This window comes from Bombina bombina, chromosome 8, assembly GCF_027579735.1.
Source record: "Bombina bombina isolate aBomBom1 chromosome 8, aBomBom1.pri, whole genome shotgun sequence".
Taxonomy (NCBI): Eukaryota; Metazoa; Chordata; class Amphibia; order Anura; family Bombinatoridae; genus Bombina; species Bombina bombina.
This window is the reverse complement of record NC_069506.1, coordinates 79,867,521-79,890,699: the sequence shown is the minus strand read 5'-3', so window position 1 is coordinate 79,890,699 and position 23,179 is coordinate 79,867,521. Positions and strand designations below refer to the sequence as shown.

The 23,179-nt window shown below is 42.7% G+C and overlaps 1 pseudogene; it reads left to right on the top strand.

The window, feature by feature from the left end:
• The first annotated feature begins 2,368 nt into the window (after positions 1 to 2,368).
• LOC128639347 (uncharacterized) lies at positions 2,369 to 2,486 on the top strand (annotated as a pseudogene).
• The last annotated feature ends 20,693 nt before the right edge of the window (positions 2,487 to 23,179 follow it).

Genomic DNA, 23,179 nt, shown 5'->3' with positions numbered 1-23,179 from the left:
GGTCCTGGTCAGGGAGAGGACACAGTGGGAGCCTGTCAGCCCGGATGGCGCGAGCTGAACTGCCGGTGTTGGGACGCATGTGTGGCCTGAGAGGCCTGTGAGGCGGGACCTGGTGTGCACGGCTCTCAGAGGCAGATGGGTGGTGTGGAGAGGGGAGTGTGTGGGGCCACCTTGTATCTCCGGCTGTACCTTCTGTAGCAGTAATGGGTAGGCCTGGCCCAATTTTGGTTGTAATCACACCGGGAGCGGGTGGGGCAAGGACCCATTGGCATAGGCTGAGTTAGAGGGATGATCGGTAGGTGGGGGGGCCAGAGCTGGGCAATTAGTGTCGGGAGGAGAGGACAGGGCTGGGTGCAGGTGAGGTCAGTTAGGTTAGGGCCATAGTGACATGGGAGCCTGAAGGCTTTAGGTGGCGGTAACAGGGGTAGGCCAGGGGTTCGTGTCAGAGTAGCCCAGTGTTTTCGCTAGGAGGCCTGCAGTTAGTCAGTGCGGGGGGGGGCATTTTGGTTAAGGTACAGGGATTCCTGTACATAGCATAGTGGTGAAGTAACTGGGTTATGAGTGTGGAGCCCCTTGGTTTGAGTCTATGGAAAAATATTCTTATAACAGGTGGGGTGAGTAAGGGGCAGTTTAGGGAGGTTGTGTCGGGCGCTGTCGCGTGGGAGTTATTTAGCTGATTGTATTAGCGTTTGCAGGCAATCATTCCCTGGCATTAGCTTCCTGTTGACATATGATGGGGCCAATTCTCTCTGAGGCTAAAAGGCTAAATAATAGAGTTTTTAATATTCCCCCCTGTAGATGTTTCATCATTGGAAAATAGGGTGGGGGAGGGTGGGGCTTTCCTCTTAGAGTACCATACAGATTTGGAGAGCATGGTGGTAGCCTTCGGGCTTTGTTAAGAGGTTGTCCTGCTTGCTGGTTATGACAGGTTGTTTTGGATGGGAGCCGAGGACATGCTGGGGTAGCTTTTTGGGAGATTAGGGTCCCAGTGGGTGGCATGGATTTGACTGTCAAGGATAAGTGTTCTAGGGCTCTGGTATGGGCAGGGTAGCAGGGGGAAGTGGGTTAGGGGTTGGGGTTAGGACCAAGGGGTGGTGCAATTCCCATTGCAGCAAAGGTGGGTGGGTTTCAGGAGAGGATAGTGGAATCTGGGTGGGAGCTATAGGCGACGGTTCAGGAGCAAAGCGCTGGCGGCCAGGTATGGGTTCCAGCTACCACCGAGGAGGTGCTCATGTCATTTTTCATCTGGCGGTTGGCGTTTGAGTGGATCAAGAGGATAATGGGGTGAAGTTAACCTCAGTTGCCATGTTGGCAGGTAGCTACACTGTCTCCCAACCCTAAAGTCATAAGTTTAATTATGTGGCTGTAGTTACTGGGGGCTGCATTTCAGAAGCAGGTAGTGGCAAATGGGTGCCGCAGGCTGCGGTCCGGGAGACTACGGCTGGTGACCTGGTAAAAGTCCCAGCTACCGCATGGAAGGTGTTGCAATATGCTTGGACAGCATGGTAGACGTGGAATTGGTTCAAGGTGGTAAAGGGGCCCCTCTGAACATCACTTGGCAGATGTGGTGAGGTATATGTTTATCGTAGTGGGAGGTAATTTATATGGCATAGGCATGTGGATTTTGGGTCCCCTTTTGGGGCATTCTAGTCTGCATCGTTGCAGTTTGTTGCGCATTCGTGGTGGTCTTTATGTGGCTGTTGCGAGGTGGCTAGGGTGTTGTCTAGTGGTTAGACCAAATCCGGCGGTTAGCTGGGTCTCCTCTTACAGGCCCTCTGGTTTGGGCTAGTGGTTACTTAGCGGCCCATTTGTAGGGAGGTTGCGAGGTTCAGTCTAGCGGTGGAGGCGGTGTTCATAGTGAGTAGCTTTGCTGTTTGGGGATTCTAGGGGAGTTTGTGTTCAACCAGTGGGTATCCTTAGGCGTTTTCTTGGTGTGTAGGTGTTAGGGCATGTAGGCCTATGGTGGTGCCTGAATTTTGAATGAGTAGTAGTTTTCATAGGTAATTTTAGGTTATGTTGTTTCCTCATCCCCTTCAGCATGTTATATCAATTCCCTAATATCATATGCATCTTCGTATGGTTCGTGTGGCTGTGTTCATGCTCAGTAGGAGCCGGTGGCTTAGAAATAGTATAATATGAAAGTCTACCCATTTTGTCTATGGAAATAAAGGGGAGAGTTGGGCGGAGTCCATGCTCTTCCTGAGTTACATTAAAAATAAAAATAATTAATGTGGCTCGAGTGCCCCTTTAAGAACTCTGGGAGTTTGTTGAGTTGTATGGTTGTTTATGTGTGGGGGGGGGATAAGGTTTTATCTGGAGTAAGGGGTACTCATGCTTGGCTATGTCCGTTGGATGTTGCTTGGGTTGGGCCTACGGCCAATCCACCCTGAATGCGCCCGATCTCGTCTGATCTTGGAAGCTAAGCAGGGTCGGGCCTGGCTGGTACTTGGATGGGAGACCACCTGGGATACCAGGTGCTGTAGAAAAAAAAACAAACTCCGGGGTTGGGTTGTTGTGGCGTTGTAATCCCTGTGTGTTTTTTTTTTGTTTTTTGTGTTCGTCTACCTATGGGTGTTGGTCTTAGCCCGGTGCCAATTCAGTTTTTACTTCCTCCAACCCACGATTTCCTATTGGTTTATCAAAAAAAATAAAAATAAACTCTTGCTCCTTGATTGGTACCCCCCCTTTTTTTTTGGCCTTTGGTTTGTTTCATTTTCACTTTTGGGTCCGTGCCCCCCTCCCCCGCAATTTAGTATTAATCCCCCCCGGCTCTTAATAAAGCTTGGCTGGGGATTTAGTCATATGGGAGTGGGGCGGTTCGGAAGATGGTAGATTGATGATCATGTGGGCATTTCATCGGTATGCCGTTGTTTGATTTGGGTAGATATTTTTGTATTCAATTTTCAGGGTATATGGGTAGGGGTATACATAGGTATATATATATATATTTAGGGGAGTTGGCCAAAATAGCCCAGTTGGTAGAGCGATAGGCTGAAGATCTAAAGGTCACTTGGTCGATCCTGAGTTTCGGCAGTGGCTTGGCTATTGTAGATATAATACTTTTGTCTGATTCATGCAGAGTTGTGTGTTTCATTAGATTTCATGGTTGTTATATATCGGGTTGTATGCCGGCCCTCCTGTATATATATGAGTGGTATGTTAAAATCCTGTCTAGGTTCGCATTGTTATGGTTATTGAGTTTGGTTGAATAGGTGGCATGTGGAGCTTCCCTTTGGTTTGGGGGGTGGGTCAGAATTTTGGGCGTCGGTCACTTTGGGGGTCCTTGGGTGTACGGAGCAGGTCGTTGCCAGATCTTGGTGAGGTTGGCATTTTGGCCATGCGCATTAGCTGGAGGTCGCAGTAACGATTTAGGAGTATTGGTGAGTGGCTGGGCTTATGTTTGCCGGCCTGGATTGGTCATTGGGTAGTTGGGCTAGTTTTCAAGCAGGACGGTGAAAAGTTTGTTAGGTTGTTCCCGGCCCATTGGGGAAGATTCAGTTGCTTACGCTAGGTGATATTCCCGGTGGGGGGTCCTGCTGATGCCAGGTTGGGTACAATTGGGTCGGGACTGAAGTTGTTATGGTCCTAGTTGTGTTTCTTCCCATATGGTGTCTTGGGATCCTTGGTAGGAGGGCCGATGCTACCCTCTTTGATTATTCTATTGTGTGGCGTTGATTTATAGTGAAAGTTTGGTGTAAGATATGTTTGTTGATTTGCGGTAGGATTCTATCTATGGCAGTTGCATTTGTTTCATTTGTGGACGAAGCAGGAAGCTACTGGAGGGCACATGCACGGAACAGTTGGTTGGGTTGGTGGTCTAGTTGGGTATGGGAGTCTTTTTTAGTGGTCGACCAGGGGTGTTTCTGGTTCAGGGTGTGAGGGGGACCGGGAGTTGCAAATTTTGAATTCGGCAAGGGGAGCTGACGCTCTTGATCGATGGCTGGTGAGGCCGTGGCTTATACCCTTTCAGGGGTGTTGGTGGAGAATGTTGGGTTTTGGCTTCCCCCTTTGCGGAGTCCTCAACTTGGTTAATGTTTTGTAATTGCTGAAAGGACCCGCCAGGGGATTGTGGGCTTGTAATAAGAGAACACTTGATTAGATAACTAGGTGTTTGGGAAACCAGCGTAGTCCTTGAGAGTTTATGGTTTGATACCCTATATGGGTAGAGTAGTGTATTTTATTGTCGTTGGGACGGTGGGTTCAGAGTATTTCAGGTAGCAGTGGACAATTGGGGTTTTGGTTGTCGGACAATTGGTGTTTTGGTTGATTTGGTAATTAGGCTTGTCATAGTGCTGGTTTGATAATATGCATGGGTTCCATGTTCATGTTTATTGGGGCTTATGCTTCCCATTGTGGAGATGGGTTTTAAAATTTAAAAAAAAAAAAACAAGTTGTGAGTGGCAGTGGTAGGTGATCGGATGTGGAATTTCGTGTTGGGGGTTTGGTTTTGTGAATTTGTTGCTTGGGGCCTTTCTCCTTTTGGTTTGGAGTAGGGTCCGGGGTCGGTTGTATATGAGTCGGGTCATTGGAGTCAGCAGTTAATTGGTTCCTTTGATAAGTAGTGGTTTAGGGAGCACCCAGCTTGGTGGTTGAATTGGGTAAGTTAAGTTTCAATGTACTGTGAGGTTTTTAATGATTTGTTCTCCCCGGTAAGGGGTAATCTAGTGGTTGTTGGTGGGCAGCTTCTGCCTTAACGTGGGGTTACAAGGCCATTGTGGTGGTGCTCGACGTTGGGTCGAGCTGTGGCGGGGGGTGCTTGCCTATTTTGTGGTGGTTTGAATCACAGTGGATTGTTGGTACCTCCTGTTTGATTGGCAGGGGAGAATTTTATACAAGGGGGCGTGCCCTTCTTAGTGGTAAGATCGGCACACGTTGTGGATGGGCAGGCACCCTAGAGTTTTTATGAAATGTTTAACTGATTATTTGGTATGGTTATGGATATATTATTTATGGTGTTCAATAAAGCAAGCTGTGGCCTTTGTAACCCCACTTCCTTGTGTCATGCGTTTATTTAAGCGGAACAAAAGTGCCTAGTATGGGGGTCAAGAGGAACCCGGAAGGAAAACATTGAACAAAGGGTTCTGTGACCCCCAAGGAGGCCAAGTGAAGGGGTCATATGGAGGTCAGTAGGTTGGGCCATATGAGGGTAGGCGGTGGAAGGCAACAGAGGGGTGGCATTACAGGATTGGAATGTGCAAGGAGAAGCTGCTGCTTCCCTGTGCACAGTTGAATGGCGGGACCTGGTGAACAGCAGGTGGATCTTACCTGTCCTGCTGTGGCGGCTTTCCGGAATCATTGTTTCGGCAGGTTACTGCTGATCAGGGGAGGACAGGGAGCATTGAATGGACCAGGATGCGCATGAAGAAGCTCCCGCCCTCCCTCCCCTTTTTATATGTGGTTGATCTGTATGTCGCAGCTTCGGGGGTGGCGGGGGGTGCTTGCCTATTTTGTGGTGGTTTGGATCACAGTGGATTGTTGGTACCTCCTGTTTGATTGGCAGGGGAGAATTTTATACAAGGGGGCATGCCCTTCTTAGTGGTAAGATCGGCACACATTGTGGATGGGCAGGCACCCTGAGGTTTTTATGAAATGTTTAACTGATTATTTGGTATGGTTATGGATATATTATTTACGGTGTTCAATAAAGCAAGCTGCGGCCTTTGTAACCCCACTTCCTTGTGTCATGCATTTATTTAAGCGGAACGAAAGTGCCTAGTATGGGGGTCAAGTTGTTTATAATTGTATGTTCTACCTAAATCATGAAAGAACATTTTTGGGTTTCATGTCCCTTTAACACAGTCTGATTAAAATTATTGCATTAAAAAGTTATAAGGACGCAATCTTATGAGATGTGAAGTGTTAGTAAAAAGAAAGTGCTTTTACATAGGGATTGATAGGAACACAGGTATAATGATATTTATTAATACAAATATATATGTATGCAGTTCTATACATATGTTTTTATATGCGTAGATTTGTATTTACGTACTGTATTTACATACTGTATATATGAAATTTTGAGTTCAAAATGAGGCTCCATTTGTCTTTGGGGATTGAGAAACTGTGATTGCAACTTGACAGCCTTATTTTTTTACATCAAAGTTGAGACATCTAAGGCGATTCATTTTTACTTGCGACCTGTTTTATGCGCAAAACGTGGCATGTGCATTCAAATTGAATTGAGTGCCGCAAACAACCGTGCGGAAGTGCAAGTATACGCCTCACTTGTAATCTAGCCCGAAGTGTAGTTTGAACCAGTGCTAATTTTGACGGCAAATTTCGATTTAGTCTTAGTTTTAGTCTTTTGACTAAAATGCCATTTTAGTTTTAGTCGTATTTTAGTCATCTGAATTGTTTTAGTTTTAGTCTAGTTTTAGTCAACTGAATCTCCAGTAGATTTTAGTCGACTAAATCTCCAGTAGATTTTAGTCGACTAAAATCTAAGGAGTTTAGTTAAAGTGTAATGCATTATTTAAACAATTCTCTATAATTTGCAAACTGAGTATATACTCCAAGAGTAAACATAACACCTGTTATTATTTATGGTATTAAGGTTTAAACACGCAATACAGACACAGATTTAGCCGTTGTGATATGTAACATCTTTATTAAACTTAAAATTAAATAAAACCAAGTTTCATAAACAAACAGAAGTACAACTTTAAAATATAAAAAAACAAAACTGTAAACTGTATTGGCTGTATTGCACATATTACCCAATATAAAAACTTTAACAGTTCTCTGTTAATAATTAAAACAAGTATTAAGTAACTCAACACAACAAAAAGTTTCTGCAGATAGCACAGGCACAGCATAACTTAAAACCCATACTCGTGGGTTATGCTTATTTCTATAGGAAGAATCAATTGATTGTTCAGAGATTAGAAAAATTTTCGGCAACGATATTAGCACTGTTCTAGAACTTCCAAACTCATTATATACTCCTGGAGTAAAGGTTTATTAACCTGTTTTTATTTATGGTATTAAGGTTTGAACATGCAATACAGATTTAACAGATTTAACTGTTGTGGAATATAACATGTCTATTTATCTTAAAATTTAATAAAATTAAGTTTTATAAATTTTACAAAAGAGCAGTAATTAGATATGGATTGATTATAACACCTTGCATAAAATGTTTTTGTCAGCAAATTTTTATTTAGTTTTAGTCATAGTCTTTTGACTAAAATGTAATTTTGATTTAGTTTTAGTCATAGTCTTTTGACTAAAATGCCATTTTAGTTTTAGTCGTATTTTAGTCATCAGAATTTCTTTAGTTTTATACTAATTTTAGTCTAGTTTTAGTCGACGAAATTAACACTGGTTTGAACCCATCTTGTGTCGCAGGCCCTCACAAAATTCTAACTCTCTTTCTGAATTTTTCTATCTTCATCTCTGAGAGTCAACAAGTCCTGAGACATTCTATGATAGAAATGCCACCTCTTTTTTCCACTCACATCATAAATGCTTGCTTGATCACTTTATATTTTATAGTATATGGATTGGGAAACCTGAGTTTGAATTCCAGCTGACCCTTTTGGTTCAAAAATGTATTTTTTTTTTTACTTTATTATTTTAACAAATTATTATGTATTTATTATTACATAATTTTGACATTATTTTAGGCCAATTTAATAGGCTTATTTTTTTATTGTAAAACATTTAATTTACGATGTCTCCAGAAAATAGGCAACAGTTGTCAGAAACAGATGATTCATACTTCAGTGGAGAGCTTGATGCAACAATTAAACAGCCAAATGCAGACGTTATGGCTAATTTTAATGTGAGTCAGTCTAATTTAGCTAAGAAAGCCACTGACAAAAAGGAAAATATGTGGTTCATAAATTTATAAACACAAATTCAAATATTAAAGGGTCTGCTCAGATAAGACTAAACAATAAACATAATTTATCTACCTTTCATTTAGAATAAGAGATTAAAGGGACATGAAACCCAAAAATTTTATTTAATTGTTCTATTATCTAATTGTCTTCATGCTTTTGGTATTCTCTCTTGGGAGTATTGTGTGAGCCAATAATATGACACATATATATGCAGCAACCAATCAGCAGCTCCTGAGCCTACCTACATATCCTTTTCAGCAAAGGATACCAATATAACAAAACACATTAGATAATAGAAATAAATTTGAAAGTTGTTTCAAATCACATGCTCTATCCAAATCATGAAAAAGAAAAGTTAGGTTGCATGTCCCTTTAAATTAATAAACACTAAATTAAAGCCCCATACAAGTCTTCTCACTATATGGATACTTATAATTTTCATCAATACTTAAAAAATTTGCTAAGCTTCAAAATGTAAAATTTCATTTAAGTCCAATAAAATTGTAATATTCGATAATGGCCTAGATTATCAGTGGAGCGCAATATTGAGTTTACGTGATATTTGCGCTTCACTCAGTTAAACCAACGCACGTAAATTTAAAAATCTTTGTGCTTCGCCCATAAAAACTCGTTCACAAAGGCGCAATCTTGTCAGCAGGGTCAGGATTTACAGTTTAAAAAAAAGCCCTGTTAAAAAATATATATTTAAATTTTAAGTGTTTGACACAGAAACTCATAGTCACCATTTTGTTTACAGTTCGGGAGCTTTTCTGTTGAAAACATGTTTGCTTGGCAGGTTTTTAGCAAAAATAATTTGGGAGTAAATCACTGATAGATTATAATCGCCCCTATATTGTCACAAAACTAGAGTAATTGCACTTTGACTTCTATGTCCCTTTAATGCTTCAATAATGAGTAGTTCTAATTTATTTGTATTTTATTTATTTGATCATATAGTCATAGCTTAACCCCTTAGTGACCAGAGCACTTTTCCATTTTCTGTCCGTTTGGGACCAAGGCTATTTTTACATTTCTGCGGTGTTTGTGTTTAGCTGAAATTTTCCTCTTACTCATTTACTGTACCCACACATATTATATACCGTTTTTCTCGCCATTAAATGGACTTTCTAAAAATACCATTATTTTCATCATATCTTATCATTTACTATAAAAAAAATTATAAAATATGAGGAAAAAATGGAAAAAAACACACTTTTTCTAACTTTGAACCCCAAAATCTGTTACATATCTACAACCACCAAAAAACACCCATGCTAAATAGTTTCTAAATTTTGTTCTGAGTTTAGAAATACCCAATGTTTACATCTTCTTTGCTTTTTTTGTAACTTATAGGGCCATAAATACAAGTAGCACTTTGCTATTTTCAAACCATTTTTTTTCAAAATTAACGCTAGTTACATTAGAACACTAATATCTTTCAGGAATCCCTGAATATCCATTGACATGTATATATTTTTTTTTAGAAGACATCCCAAATTATTGATCTAGGCCCATTTTGGTATATTTCATGCCACCATTTCACCGCCAAATGCGATCAAATTAAAAAAAACGTAAACTTTTTCACAATTTTAGGTTTCTCACTGTAATAATTTACAAACAGCTTGTGCAATTATGGCACAAATGGTTGTAAATGCTTCTCTGGGATCCCCTTTGTTCAGAAATAGCAGACATATATGACTTTGGAGTTGCTATTTGGTAATTAGAATGCTGCTAAATGGCGCTGCGCATCACACGTGTATTATGGCTAGCAGTGAAGGGGTTAATTAGGTAGCTTGTAGGGAGCTTGCAGGGTTAATTTTAGCTTTAGTGTAAAGATCAGCCTCCCACCTGAAACATCAGACCCCCTGATCCCTCCCAAACATCTCTCTTCCCTCCCCTACCCCACAAATGTCCCCGCCATCTTAAGTACTGGCAGAAACTCTGCCAGTACTAAAATAAAAGGTATATTTGGGCTTTTTTGTGCATTTTTTGTTAGCATATTTACATATGCTTCTGTGTAGGGATCCCCCTTAGCCCCCAACCTCACTGATCCCCCACTAAACAGCTCTCTAACCCTCCCCCTCTGACTTAATGTGCGCCATCTTGGGTACTGGCAGCTGTCTGCCAGTACCCAGTTTAGTGAAAAAAAATGCTTTTTTTTTAAATAAAATATGTCCCTTTTCTGTAGTGTAGCTTTCCCCCCCCCCCAAGACCAACCCCCCACCCCTTCCAGATCCCTTAGATGGTTTTGAAAAAAAGTATATTTAATTTTTTATTTACTTTTACTTTTTTACTTTTCTGTAGTGTAGCGGTTCCCACCCGCTCCCGCCCCGTGCACGCGCCCGCCCGCCACCCCCCGTGCACGCGCGCGCGCCCGTGCGCGCCCCCGACGGTCCCGATCCCGATCCCGCCCCCCGTGACGTCACGCGCAACACCGATGGCCGCCCACCCGCCTCCCAATTCGGCTCCCACCCACCAACGATACCGGCCATCGATGTCCGGTGCAGAGAGGGCCACAGAGTGGCTCTCTCTGCATCGGATGGCCATGTATGGTTATTGCAGGATGCCTCCATATCGAGGCATCACTGCAATAACCGGAAAGCAGCTGGAAGCGAGCAGGATCGCTTCCAGCTGCTTTCCACACCGAGGACGTGCAGGGTACGTCCTCAGGCGTTAACTGCCTTTTTTTTGAGGACGTACCCTGCACGTCCTCGGTCATTAAGGGGTTAAAGGGACACTAAACCCAATTTTTTTCTTTCATGATTCAGATAGAGCATTCAATTTTAAGCAACTTTCTAATTTACTCTGATTATCAATTTTTCTTCATTCTCTTGCTATCTTTATTTAAAAAGCAGGAAAGCAGGACCCGGCCCATTTTTGGTTCAGAACCTTCGTTTGGTTTGCTAAATGTAGCCACCAATAAGTAAGCGCTATCCCGGGTGCTGAATTTAAAATGGGCTGGCTCCTAAGCTTTAAATTCCTGCTTTTTAAATAAAGATAGCAAGAGAACAAAGAAAAATTGATAGTGGGAGTAAATTAGAAAGTTGCTTAAAATTGCATGTTCTATCTGAATCATAAAATACAAATTCTGGGTATAGTATCCCTTTAAAAGGACAGTAAAGTTAAAATGACAGTTTCATAATTCATATAGAGCATGCTAGAAATGTTAAACAACTTTCTAATTTACTTCTACTATCTAGCTTTGTTCTCAAGTTATCCTCTGGGAGCTAGCTACGTGATTGGTGATTGTACATATATACAAATAAAAGTTATAAATAAAATTAAAATAAGTTTGGTTTGTGGGGCCAAACTGGGTACTGGCAGACAGCTGCCAGTACCCAAGATGGCGGTAATTAGGTAGGGGAGAGGGTTAGAGAGCTGGAGGGGGGGATCAGGGAGGTTGGTGCTAAGGCAGGGGTCCATCACAACTAAAATATTTTATAATTTTTATTTAAAAAAAAAAAAAACTCTTTTATTTAGTACTGGTAGACTTTCTGCCAGTACTTAAGATGGCGGTAACAATTGTGGGGTGGGGGAGGGAAGAGAGCTGTTTGGGAGGGATCAGGGGGTGGGAGGCTGATCTCTAAAATTAACCCTGCAAGCTCCCTACAAGCTACCTAATTTAACCCCTTCACTGCTGGGCATAATTCACGTGTGGTGCGCAGCAGCATTTAGCGGCCTTCTAATTACCAAAAAGCAACGCCAAAGCCATATAAATCTGCTATTTCTGAACAAAGGGGATCCCAGAGAAGCTTTTACAACAATTTCTGCCATAATTGCACAAGCTGTTTGTAAATAATTTCAGTGAGAAACCTAAAATTGTGAAAAATGTAAAGTTTTTTTTTTATTTGCTCGCATTTGGCGGTGAAATGGTGGCATAAAATATACCAAAATGGGCCTAGATCAATACTTGGGGTTGTCTACTACACTACACTAAAGCTAAAATTAACCCTACAAGCTCCCTACAAGCTCCCTAATTAACCTCTTCACTCCTGGGCATAAAACATGTGTGGTGCGCAGCGGCATTTAGCGGCCTTCTAATTACCAAAAAGCAACCACAAAGCCATATAAGTCTGTTATTTCTGAAAAAGGGGATCCCAGAGAAGCATTTACAACCATTTGTGCCATAATTGCAGAAGCTGTTTGTAAATAATTTCAGTGGGAAACCTAAAGTTTGTGACAAAATTTGTGAAAAAGTGAACTTTTTTTTTTTTTTTTTTAATCGCATTTGGCGGTGAAATGGTGGCATGAAATATACCAAAATGGGCCTAGATCAATACTTTGGGATGTCTTCTAAAACAAAATATATACATGTCAAGGGATATTCAGGTATTCCTGACAGATATCAGGGTTCCAAAGTAACTAGCGCTAATTTTGAAAAAAAGTGGTTTGGAAATAGCAAAGTGCTACTTGTATTTATTGCCCCATAAATTGCAAAAAAAGCAAAGAACGTGTAAACATTGGGTATTTCTAAACTCAGGACAAAATTTATAAGCTATTTAGCATGGGTGTTTTTTGGTGATTGTAGATGTGTAACAGATTTTGGGGGTCAAAGTTAGAAAAAGTGTGTTTTTTTCCTTTTTTTTCATATTTTATCATTTTTTTTTTAGTAAATTATAAGATATGATGAAAATAATGGTATCTTTAGAAAGTCCATTTAATGACGAGAAAAACGGTATATAATATGTGTGGGTACAGTAAAGGAGTAAGAGGAAAATTACAGCTAAACGCAAACACTGCAGAAATGTAAAAATAGCCATTGTCATTAAGGGTAAGAAAATTGAAAAATGGTCCGGTCATTAAGGGGTTAAGTTAGTGTTTTGAGATGTGGGGGGCCGGTGGTTTAGGGGTTAATAGGTTTATTTAGTGGTGGCGATGTGGGAGGCCAGAGGTTTAGGGGTTAATAGGTTTATTTAGTGGTGGCGATGTGGTAGGCCGGAGGTTTAGGGGTTAATAACTTTATTATAGTGTTGGCGATGTCGGGGGACGGCGGATTAGGGGTTATTAGGTTTATTTAATAGTCACAATGTGGGTGGGTAGCAGATTAGGGGTTAATAAGTTTTAAATAGTGTTTTCGATGCAGGAGGGTGGCAGTTTAGGGGTTAATAGGTAGTTTATGGGTGTTAGTGTACTTTGTAAAATTTTAGTTTTGAGTTTTGTGAAACATTTTTATTGCACAAAACTCATAACTACTGCTCTCAGATGGTGGTATGAATCGTGTCGGTATAGGCTGTAACAAAAGCATTTTAGCCGGACCGCACAACCTGTAATACTGGCGCTATGAAAAATCCCCCACAAAAACGTCATTTTTTAAAATGCGTAATGGACATTGCATTACAGGCTAAAATGCTTGTGGTATAGCTATACCGCCGCGACTCGTAATATGCGTTACTGGCAATTACGCTGGAATTGCCATTTTTCTGCATTAAAAGCCGTAATGCAAAACTCGCAATCTAGGTGATTGTGACTACTATTTCAGTTTGACTTGACTATCCCTTTAAGATCTGCCCATATATTGATTTAATGATTAAGATGACTAATTACATTGAGATTTCTATTCTGATCAAATAATAATTGTACAGAAGAACTCCACTAAGAGTACATTGTCACCTTGCAATGCTCAGTTGTACTTTTTAGCTTAAAGGGCCACTAAACCCAAAATATTTCTTTTGTGATTCAGATAGATCATACAAATTTAATCAACATTACATTTTTTTGTACATGCACTGATAAATAACGTGGGATTAAAATAACTTGTTAAAATGTACTCAATCAATTAAATGCAATTTAAAAAAAAAAAAAAAGTGTGAAGAACACATTAAAATAAAATAAGTGTTTGCAGATGGCATAAAAATAATCAATAGTCATAATTATGCATTCAGCAAAAAGCACCCAAAATAGAATTCTATTGCAGAAATTATTAACTTAATTATATAGCAACACTTTAGGATACTTGGTTATGTAATCTTGCACACTGTATATTAATTATATATTATTTCTATCAACTGTCATTCTATTTATAAAAAAAAATCAAGAAATCTCTTTTCACTGTAATAATTTTATTTTCAATTGTAAAAAATGGTTTATATCTGGATGCAGAGCACAATTCCTTTATTAATTGGGTTGTTATTATTCAGTACAAGCTTATAGGGACGTGAAACACAACTTATTTTTTCTTTCATGATTCAGATAGGGCAATTCCATTTTTTAACAATTATCCATTTTTTTTTTGTATATCTTCAGTGTTAGAAACTCTGATATAAACAGTAGGCTCTGTGGCTCTAATGTAGATATACAGGCGCACTCCTTATATATATAAGAAGTACACCTGCATATCTACATATGGGCCCATATGTGGCACCCTTTTACATTGACAGTTCTGGCTGCAGCATCAGGCCAATAAAAAATGGACTCAAAGGAGAAGCAGGCAGCAGCATTAATAATAGGTAATGGATTTCAAAACTTTAAAAATACTTTGATAAAAGAAAATCGCCTTCAACGAGGTTGAGTCTAATTAGACATGTGCATTAATTTAGTTACAAATGCTTATTCATGACAAAAACTTTTATAAGGCTTTGTGAACGAATGCATTAACTAATTAAAAAAAACAAATATATTCTAACAAAACTTCTCAGTATACATGAGTTTCCTTTAAATTAGCTTTAAAAGGTAAAATACATAACGATATCACACTATTCCCAACCCTTCTTCACTGAGCCCAGGGCCACACTAATATGAGGCTAAATTCCAGAGCCTACATTAAAGGAGAAGGTTCTTTTGCGCAGGTTATGGGATCCTACGCTTAGCGTCCTATTAGCCCGGCAAAACAAAACACTGCAGTGTTCGCTCCAGGCGTCTGACAGCCATGTACAGTATATATGGATCTTTATGTTAAAGACCTTTGTCTGACTTTTTTTTCTATCACATGAGACCTCATATCTTTGAGCCCTTATAACTTTGGAACTCGATATTTTTTTTAAATAATTTTTTTACGACAGTGTTTCTGTGAACGTAACTGTACTTTTAAAATGTATTTTTTATGTATTTTGTGCAACTTTTTTGTGAAGTTTAACAGTTAACCAGAGCTCCGAAGTTGCGCTATCCCAACGCACGTTAAATTCAAATAAGTCAAGTGAACAAGTTTAATTTCAACTTGTAAACACCTTATCGCTGATCTGCAACTGTTAGCGCACCACTCGGAATCTAGCCCTTTGTCACAGTTTCATGTATCATTTTTATCCAATAGTGTTTAATCACTGTAAACAAATCTGTTTGAAAAAAATAGTACACCTACCCACCATACCTACCCACCAGCCAAAGTTTCCCCTGTTAATGTGCTACGGAAGAGTTTGATATGAATAATGGTCATGCAAAAAAGTATTCAACTGGATAAAATGAATTCCCTGGGGGTTAAATGAAAATGAATTTAACTTTTTCTCAACAGTTTTATATTGAAAAAAAAATGTTAGTGATTAAGAAGGTTTTTCTTAAATATAACCAAAGGGATTTGGAATACTAATTCAATGGGCATTCTAGGTTTAAATATAGTGCCCATTTTCAAAAGTTCAAAGTTTCATTGCCAGTCATGGTGGCGGGCCTTGGATTTTTGAAAGGTTGTATTATATTTATATGAAATTGGCTAAATAAAGAAATTCGTAACTGATTTTGGTTATTGTTTTAGTATAAAATTATTTGCTTATGGATATCTAAGAATAGTAAATTAAAACATGAGACAAGAGTATACAAGTTATGATCCAAATCTTTTATCCTGAGCCTGAGGGGATGACGAGAAAATGTGCTCATATTCTAATAAAGACATATTAGTTTGTGACACAGAAGCCTATTTCCTAATGAGTCACAAATATCTATATGGAATAACACTGTAAAAGATGAAACGCTCCTTACTTATGTTAAAAAATGTGTTATAAAAAAAATATATTGCTACTCATTTATTTACAGGATTTAACTTGTTGCAGATAAGTAGAAAAGAAAATATGATTAGTGTATATCATTGTGCTAAATTTCATCTTGCTAGAAGGATATTATGTCATTCTTATAAAAGGATGCCGAACCCTTTATTTGCTTACTTACTGAGCAATTAGTGCGGGGAAGGACAGTTACCTGCCCGCTATGCAGATATTCTTATTTCAACTTTAATACAACAGACAAGCCTTTACTAGTACAGTTATTTCATAGCACCACGGGCATATTCAGCTAATTAACTAAACTTAAAGGAACATGTTTTATTTTTGCACTATTGCTTGCATATAAGTATTTGTTTAACCATTTAAGTGCTAAGCACTTTCCCACCTGGGTACTAAGCTGATTTGAGTTTTTTTTTATTTTTATTTTTTTTAAATATATATTTTTTTCACGTTAAAAAAAACCCATTTCAGATCCCCAAGACTTATACACTTAGATAATTACCTTTCTAACGGTGGGTCTTGGGGGTCTGTAGCTGCTTAGATGCCTGAGATACAGACTTCTAAGCAGCATGCCCCCTTTCCCTATTCTTGTCATTGTGATTTTTAAATAAAGTTGCGCGGTGACGTCATCACGTCATTGCTTGTAACATCACCACGCAAAACGTGAAGCCCCGGTGATGCCTGTCACTATATAGGACCGATCGCCTGGGTAGGATCGGGTTGGAGCCCCCAGATCTCCCTCAAGGTGGAAAAGTGCTAGTGACGGCTCTGAGCCGTCGTTGGCACCCTACTGAGACAATTTGCGACGGCTCAGAGCCGTTGTTAGCTCTCAAGGGGTTAACCCGTGTAAAGGGGTTAAAATAACACTAAAGTCAAAATGAAACATTCATGATTTTGCACACAATTGTAAAACACATTTCCAATTCCCTTCCAATATAAAAATGTACCCAGTCTTTTTATATTTACACTTTCTGAGACACCAGCTCCTACTGAGCATGTGCAAGAATTCATAGTGTATACATATATTCCTTTTCTGATTGGCTGATGGCTGTCATATACAGTATCTCACAAAAGGGAGTACACCCCTCACATTTTTGTAAATATTTTATTATATCTTTTCATGTTACAACACTGAAGAAATACACTTTGCTACAATGTAAAGTAGTGAGTGTACAGCCTGTATAACAGTGTACATTTGCTGTCCCCTCAAAATAACTCAACACACAGCCATTCATGTCTAAAAAGTTGGCAACAAAATTGAGCACACCCCTAAGTGGAAATGTCCAATTGGGCCCAAATTAGCCATTTTCCCTACCCGGTGTCATGTGGGTCATTAGTTTTACAAGGTCTCAGTTGTGAATGGGGAACAGGTGTGTTAAATTTGGTGTTATCGCTCTCACACACTCTCATACTGGTCACTGGAATTTCAACATGGCACCTCATGGCAAAGAACTCTCTGAAGATATGAAAAAAAGAATTGTAAAAATGTTTTTGTTGCTCTACATAAAGATGGCCTAGGCTATAAGAAGATTGCCAAGACCCTGAAACTGAGCTTCAGCACGGTGGGCAAGACCATACAGCAGTTTCACAGAACAGGTTCCACTCAGAACAGGCCTCGCCATGGTCGACCAAAGAAGTTGAGTGCACATGCTCAGCGTCATATCCAGAGGTTGTCTTTGGGAAATAGACTGTTACGGTTACCCTTAGTCTCGCTGAGAGATGGACCGCTTAGTAGCCTGGATTCCTATTGCTGAAGAGGGGAGAAACTGCTTTCCATAGTATTCTATATGAGTCTCGCAAATGTAGAATAATCCCCCTTAGCTGTAGTACAGCTAGGATACCCTTCTGCCCACAAAAACGAGTCAACGCTGCGATTGAGGGACAACCAAGAACTGAGGACTGGGATGCCCAGCCTGCTTTTTATTTAGGTTACATGCACACAGGGCACTCCCAGGGGGGGAAGCATAAAATCCCCCATCACACATTTAGACAAAGCCCTTGGACAGGCCACCGCAGATAACAAGTACACACAAGAAAACAATTGAGTCCTTCTTATCACCTAGCAGTGAATGCTTATCACAAACTTAATTACAGTACACAATATGCTAGGAAACCTGCCTCAGAAAATAGTTTTCTCAAAACTGAACAGAGTTAACCCTTTATGAAATGATACTTGTTACAGTTTTCTTGGAGCCCTTCTTAGGCGCTGGCTTGGCTGGTTCAGGCATTGCTGCTGGGAAATAAGTTTCTTCACAACAAAATAACTAATGCTTCTGTAACAGTGCTCCCTTTCTGTGGAACACTCTGGCAGACACGGTCTGACCCCTTTTCGGGGCAGACTAAGGCTGTCCAGACCGCTGGTTATGCGGGGCTGAGGTCGGTTTGTCTGGACAACCCGTCGGCGTTGCCATTCTGTTTCCCAGGTCTGTAAGTAATGGTGAAATTGAAGGGTTGCAACGATAAACTCCAACGTAATAGCCTGCCATTATCTCCAGAGACCCGGTTCAGCCACACCAACGGGTTATGGTCGGTGACCAGAGTGAACTCCTGCCCATATAAATAGGGAGTCAATTTCTTTAATGCCCACACCAAAGCCAAACACTCCTTTTCGACCGCTGCATAGCTGACTTCGCGGGGCAGGAGCTTCCGGCTGATGTAGGCAACTGGATGCTCCCCTCCATCTTCGCCTACTTGGCTGAGGACGGCTCCCAGCCCGAACATGGAAGCATCTGTGTGGACGATAAAACGTTTGTTAAGGGCTGGAGCCGCCAAGACAGGAGCGTTAATTAGAGCATTTTTGAGAGCCTGGAAAGCCGTTTCACAGTGGGGAGACCACAGGACCTGTCGAGGTAAGTTCTTCTTGGTCAAGTCAGTCAGGGGTTTGGCAAGTGTGCTGTAGTCTGGTACGAACCGTCTATAGTACCCTGCCGTGCCCAGGAAGGCTAGGACCTGAGTCTTAGTGATGGGGGTGGGCCAATTGGCGACAGCTTCTATCTTGGCCGGCTCTGGTCGCTGCTTTCCACACCCCACCCGGTGACCCAGGTACTGTACCTCGGCCATCCCAAAGTGGCATTTTTCTGGCTTCAGAGTCAGGCCAGCAGCCCGGATCTGATCCAGAACCATTCCTATGTGAGCTAAGTGGTCCTCCCATGACTCACTGTGGATCGCTATGTCGTCCAGGTAGGCGCAAGCAAAACTCTGGAAGCCATCCAGGAGCCTATCCACCAAGCGCTGGAATGTAGCTGGGGCATTCTTCATCCCAAACGGCATTACCCTAAACTGATATAAGCCGAATGGGGTGACGAATGCCGACTTGGGGATAGCCTCCGGGGCCAGGGGAATCTGCCAGTAACCTTTGCAGAGGTCAATAGTGGTCAGGTAATTTCCCCTGGCTATACGATCGAGTAGCTCGTCTACCCTGGGCATAGGGTAAGCGTCCGTCACGGTCTTTTCATTGAGCCTCCGATAGTCTACGCAGAACCGGGTGGTCCCATCTTTCTTGGGCACCAAGACAACTGGGGAGGCCCAGGGACTATCGGAGGGCTCAATTACCCCGAGTTGGAGCATCTCATCGATCTCCTTCTTCATTCCTATCCTAACTGCTTCGGGGATTCGGTACGGAGCCTGGCGCAAGGGAGCTTGTCCCGGAGTATCTACCTGGTGGGTGGTTAAAGTAGTGTACCCTGGCTTCGGGGAGAAGGTGAGGTGTTTGGACTGTAGGAGTTGGTTGAGCTGCTCCCTTTCAGTGGGGCTAAGTCGGTCTCCTATCTGAACCTGAGCCACTATACCTGTGGGGAGACTCTTTTCTAATAGGTCTGGAATGGGTAGACTGTCGGGGCCTTCCTGAGGGGAACAACATATGGCCGTCACGTTCTCTGGTCGCTCAAAATATTCCTTGAGCATGTTTACATGGAATGTCTTTCTAAGATTGTTGTCGTGGCAGCTAGCTATCACATAAGTGGTGTCTCCCCTTTTCTCTACGATCTGGTAGGGGCCCTGCCAGGACGCCTGCAATTTGTCTGTCTTCACCGGCTTAAGTACTAACACCTTTTGTCCTATGGTAAAGATTCTCTTTCGGGCCCCCCGATCGTACCATACTTTCTGTCTTCTCTGGGCCGACTGGAGATTAGCCCGCACGGATTTGGCTAATTGCTCCATTCGGTCCCTGAGTTCCAGCACGTATGGCACAATGGGGACACCGTCAGTCTCCATCTCTCCCTCCCAGTGCTCCCGGATCAGGTTTAGGGGTCCCCGTACCTTTCTTCCGTAGAGCAACTCGAAGGGAGAGAACCCTGTCGTTTCCTGGGGCACCTCCCGATAAGCAAAAAGGAGGTGCGGCAGGAAGCGTTCCCAGTCTCGGTATTCCTGAGTGAACGTCTTGAGCATTTGCTTGAGGGTCCCATTGAACCTCTCACACAGCCCGTTCGTCTGGGGGTGGTATGGGGAGCTCAGGAGGGACTTAATTTTGCAAACCTGCCAGAGTTGTTGGGTCAATTCAGCCGTAAATTGGGTGCCTCGGTCGGATAGGATTTCTTTTGGAAATCCTACCCGGGAGAACACCTGTACTAGTGCATTCGCTACCGTATCCGCTTGTATGTTGGATAGGGCGACAGCCTCTGGGTACCTGGTAGCGTAGTCCACTACGGTAAGAATGTAGCGCTTACCGGAGGGACTAGGGGTAGCCAGTGGTCCCACTAGGTCAATAGCAACCCGGCTGAAGGGTTCCTCTACAATGGGCATATTTACTAGATGGGCTTTAGGGTGATCGCCTCGCCTTCCTACTCGTTGACACACATCGCAGGTGTTACAGTAAGTTCTAACGTCGGCGTGTACCCCTGGCCAAAAGAACGTGTGAGTAATGCGGTGTAGGGTACGGGTTACAGCTAGGTGGCCTGCTAAGGGGATGTCATGGCCTATCTTGAGGATTTCTTGACGGTATTTGTGGGGCACTACCAGCTGTCGCCTACGCTGTCCCCTTTTCTCTGTCCAGCGGTATAGTTTCCCTTTTTCCCATAAGAATGTTTCATTATCTGCCCCGCCCCCTCCGGTCTCTGCTCGTTCCCGGTACTTTTGTAAGGTCGGGTCAGTCTTAGACTCTGTCTCGAAAGCATCTGGGGTGTCCCAGGGTATGGGGCCTAACATGTCAGGCAATGTCGGGGTAGGTCTTACCTGTGTCTCCCGCACTGGTGAGAGTTCTCGCTCCGTCCGGGCTTGGGCCCGTGTAGTCACTGGGTCCGCCTCGTTGTTGCATACTGGAGCATAGGCAGAAGTCATGGGGCCCAAATCATTGCCCAGTAGTACTTCGGCAGGTAAATTATCCATTATGCCCACGTTCACAGCCCCCTTTCCCGCTCCCCAATCAAGATGCACTTTAGCTGTTGGAATTTTGTACACATCCCCCCCCGCCACTCTAACGGCCACAGTCTGTCCAGATCGCTTGTGCTCCGGCACCAAATGACTCTGTACCAGCGTGATAGTAGCCCCTGTGTCTCTCAATCCCTCGGTAGATCGCCCCTCGAGCCATACCTTCTGCCGATGGTGCTGGCGGTTATCTGAGGCAGCATATACAGGGTCCGCCTCGTGAAGCGGCCCCAAATATTCCTCCATAGGGGCCTCTTGGTTAACACAGAGGGTCCGGGCCGGACGATATGCCCCAGAGGGGTAATTGTAATTCCTGGGTGTCTGGTGCGTATTAAGGGGGCAGCTAGCCATGAAATGCCCTGGTTGCTTGCATCGGTGGCAAGTCGGTCTGGGACGCTCAGAGCTGTTATTGGGTGGTCCTGAGTGTCGGGCGGGCCCTGCGGGCACCGGGGCTCGAAATTCAGCACGAGGGGGTGCACGGTAAACCTCTCTGGGTTCGTGAAGACGGGAGTCATAATGTTCATCGGCCAATTTGGCTGCTTCTTCTAAGGTAGAAGGTCGCCTGTCTCGCAGCCATTCCTTCCCTTGCTGTTCCATGCCATTATAAAAATGTTCTAAGAGAAACAATTGTAAAATTTCCTCACCAGTCACCGCTTTACTTCCGCTCATCCAGTGATTTGCCGCTCTCCGCATTCGGTGCGCCCATTCCATATGGGTATCGTTAGGCTTCTTTTTCGTGCCCCGAAACTGTCGGCGATACGCGTCCGGAGTTACTGCGTACCGTCGCAACAGTGTCTCCTTAACTAGCTCATACTGTGTCACTTCCTCAGCACCCAGAGTACGAAAGGCTTCCAGGGCTCGCCCGGATAGTTTCCCAGACAATATCGTGGGCCACTCCCTGTTGGGAATCTGGTGCAGGGCACATTGCCTTTCGAAGTCCACCAAATATTCATCAATCCCTGTCTCGCTCTCTAGGAAGGGTCGAAATGCCGCATAGGGTATCTTGGGCCTCCCAGCATTTTCGACAGGGATGATTACCTGCGGGGCTTCAGCATTGCGGTGTGCGTTCGCTAGGTTGAGTTCGTGGGCTCGAGTCTCTCGTATATCCTTGTCCGCTTCCGCCATCAACTGCTGTACCAATTCCATGGAGGGGTTCGGCCCGTACAGTGAGAGCCTCTCCCGAACAATCCTGGTTTTTTCGTCACTAATCGTGGTCGGTGTTTCCGCCATTGTGAAGCTCTGATCCCGTTCGGTCAATTCTGCGATCAGCTCTCTCCTCGGCCGGTTGCTGGCGTACCCCCCTCTGCTTTCAAGTAAATCCTTTAGGGTTGTACGCTTCAATTTTTCGTAAGCGCTCTCCATCCGTTCTGTACCTCTCCTAGGAAATCCAGGAAAAATCCCACCGCTGCCGCCAAATGTTACGGTTACCCTTAGTCTCGCTGAGAGATGGACCGCTTAGTAGCCTGGATTCCTATTGCTGAAGAGGGGAGAAACTGCTTTCCATAGTATTCTATATGAGTCTCGCAAATGTAGAATAATCCCCCTTAGCTGTAGTACAGCTAGGATACCCTTCTGCCCACAAAAACGAGTCAACGCTGCGATTGAGGGACAACCAAGAACTGAGGACTGGGATGCCCAGCCTGCTTTTTATTTAGGTTACATGCACACAGGGCACTCCCAGGGGGGGAAGCATAAAATCCCCCATCACACATTTAGACAAAGCCCTTGGACAGGCCACCGCAGATAACAAGTACACACAAGAAAACAATTGAGTCCTTCTTATCACCTAGCAGTGAATGCTTATCACAAACTTAATTACAGTACACAATATGCTAGGAAACCTGCCTCAGAAAATAGTTTTCTCAAAACTGAACAGAGTTAACCCTTTATGAAATGATACTTGTTACAGTTTTCTTGGAGCCCTTCTTAGGCGCTGGCTTGGCTGGTTCAGGCATTGCTGCTGGGAAATAAGTTTCTTCACAACAAAATAACTAATGCTTCTGTAACATAGACGTTTGAGTGCTGCCAGCATTGCTGCAGAAGTTGAAG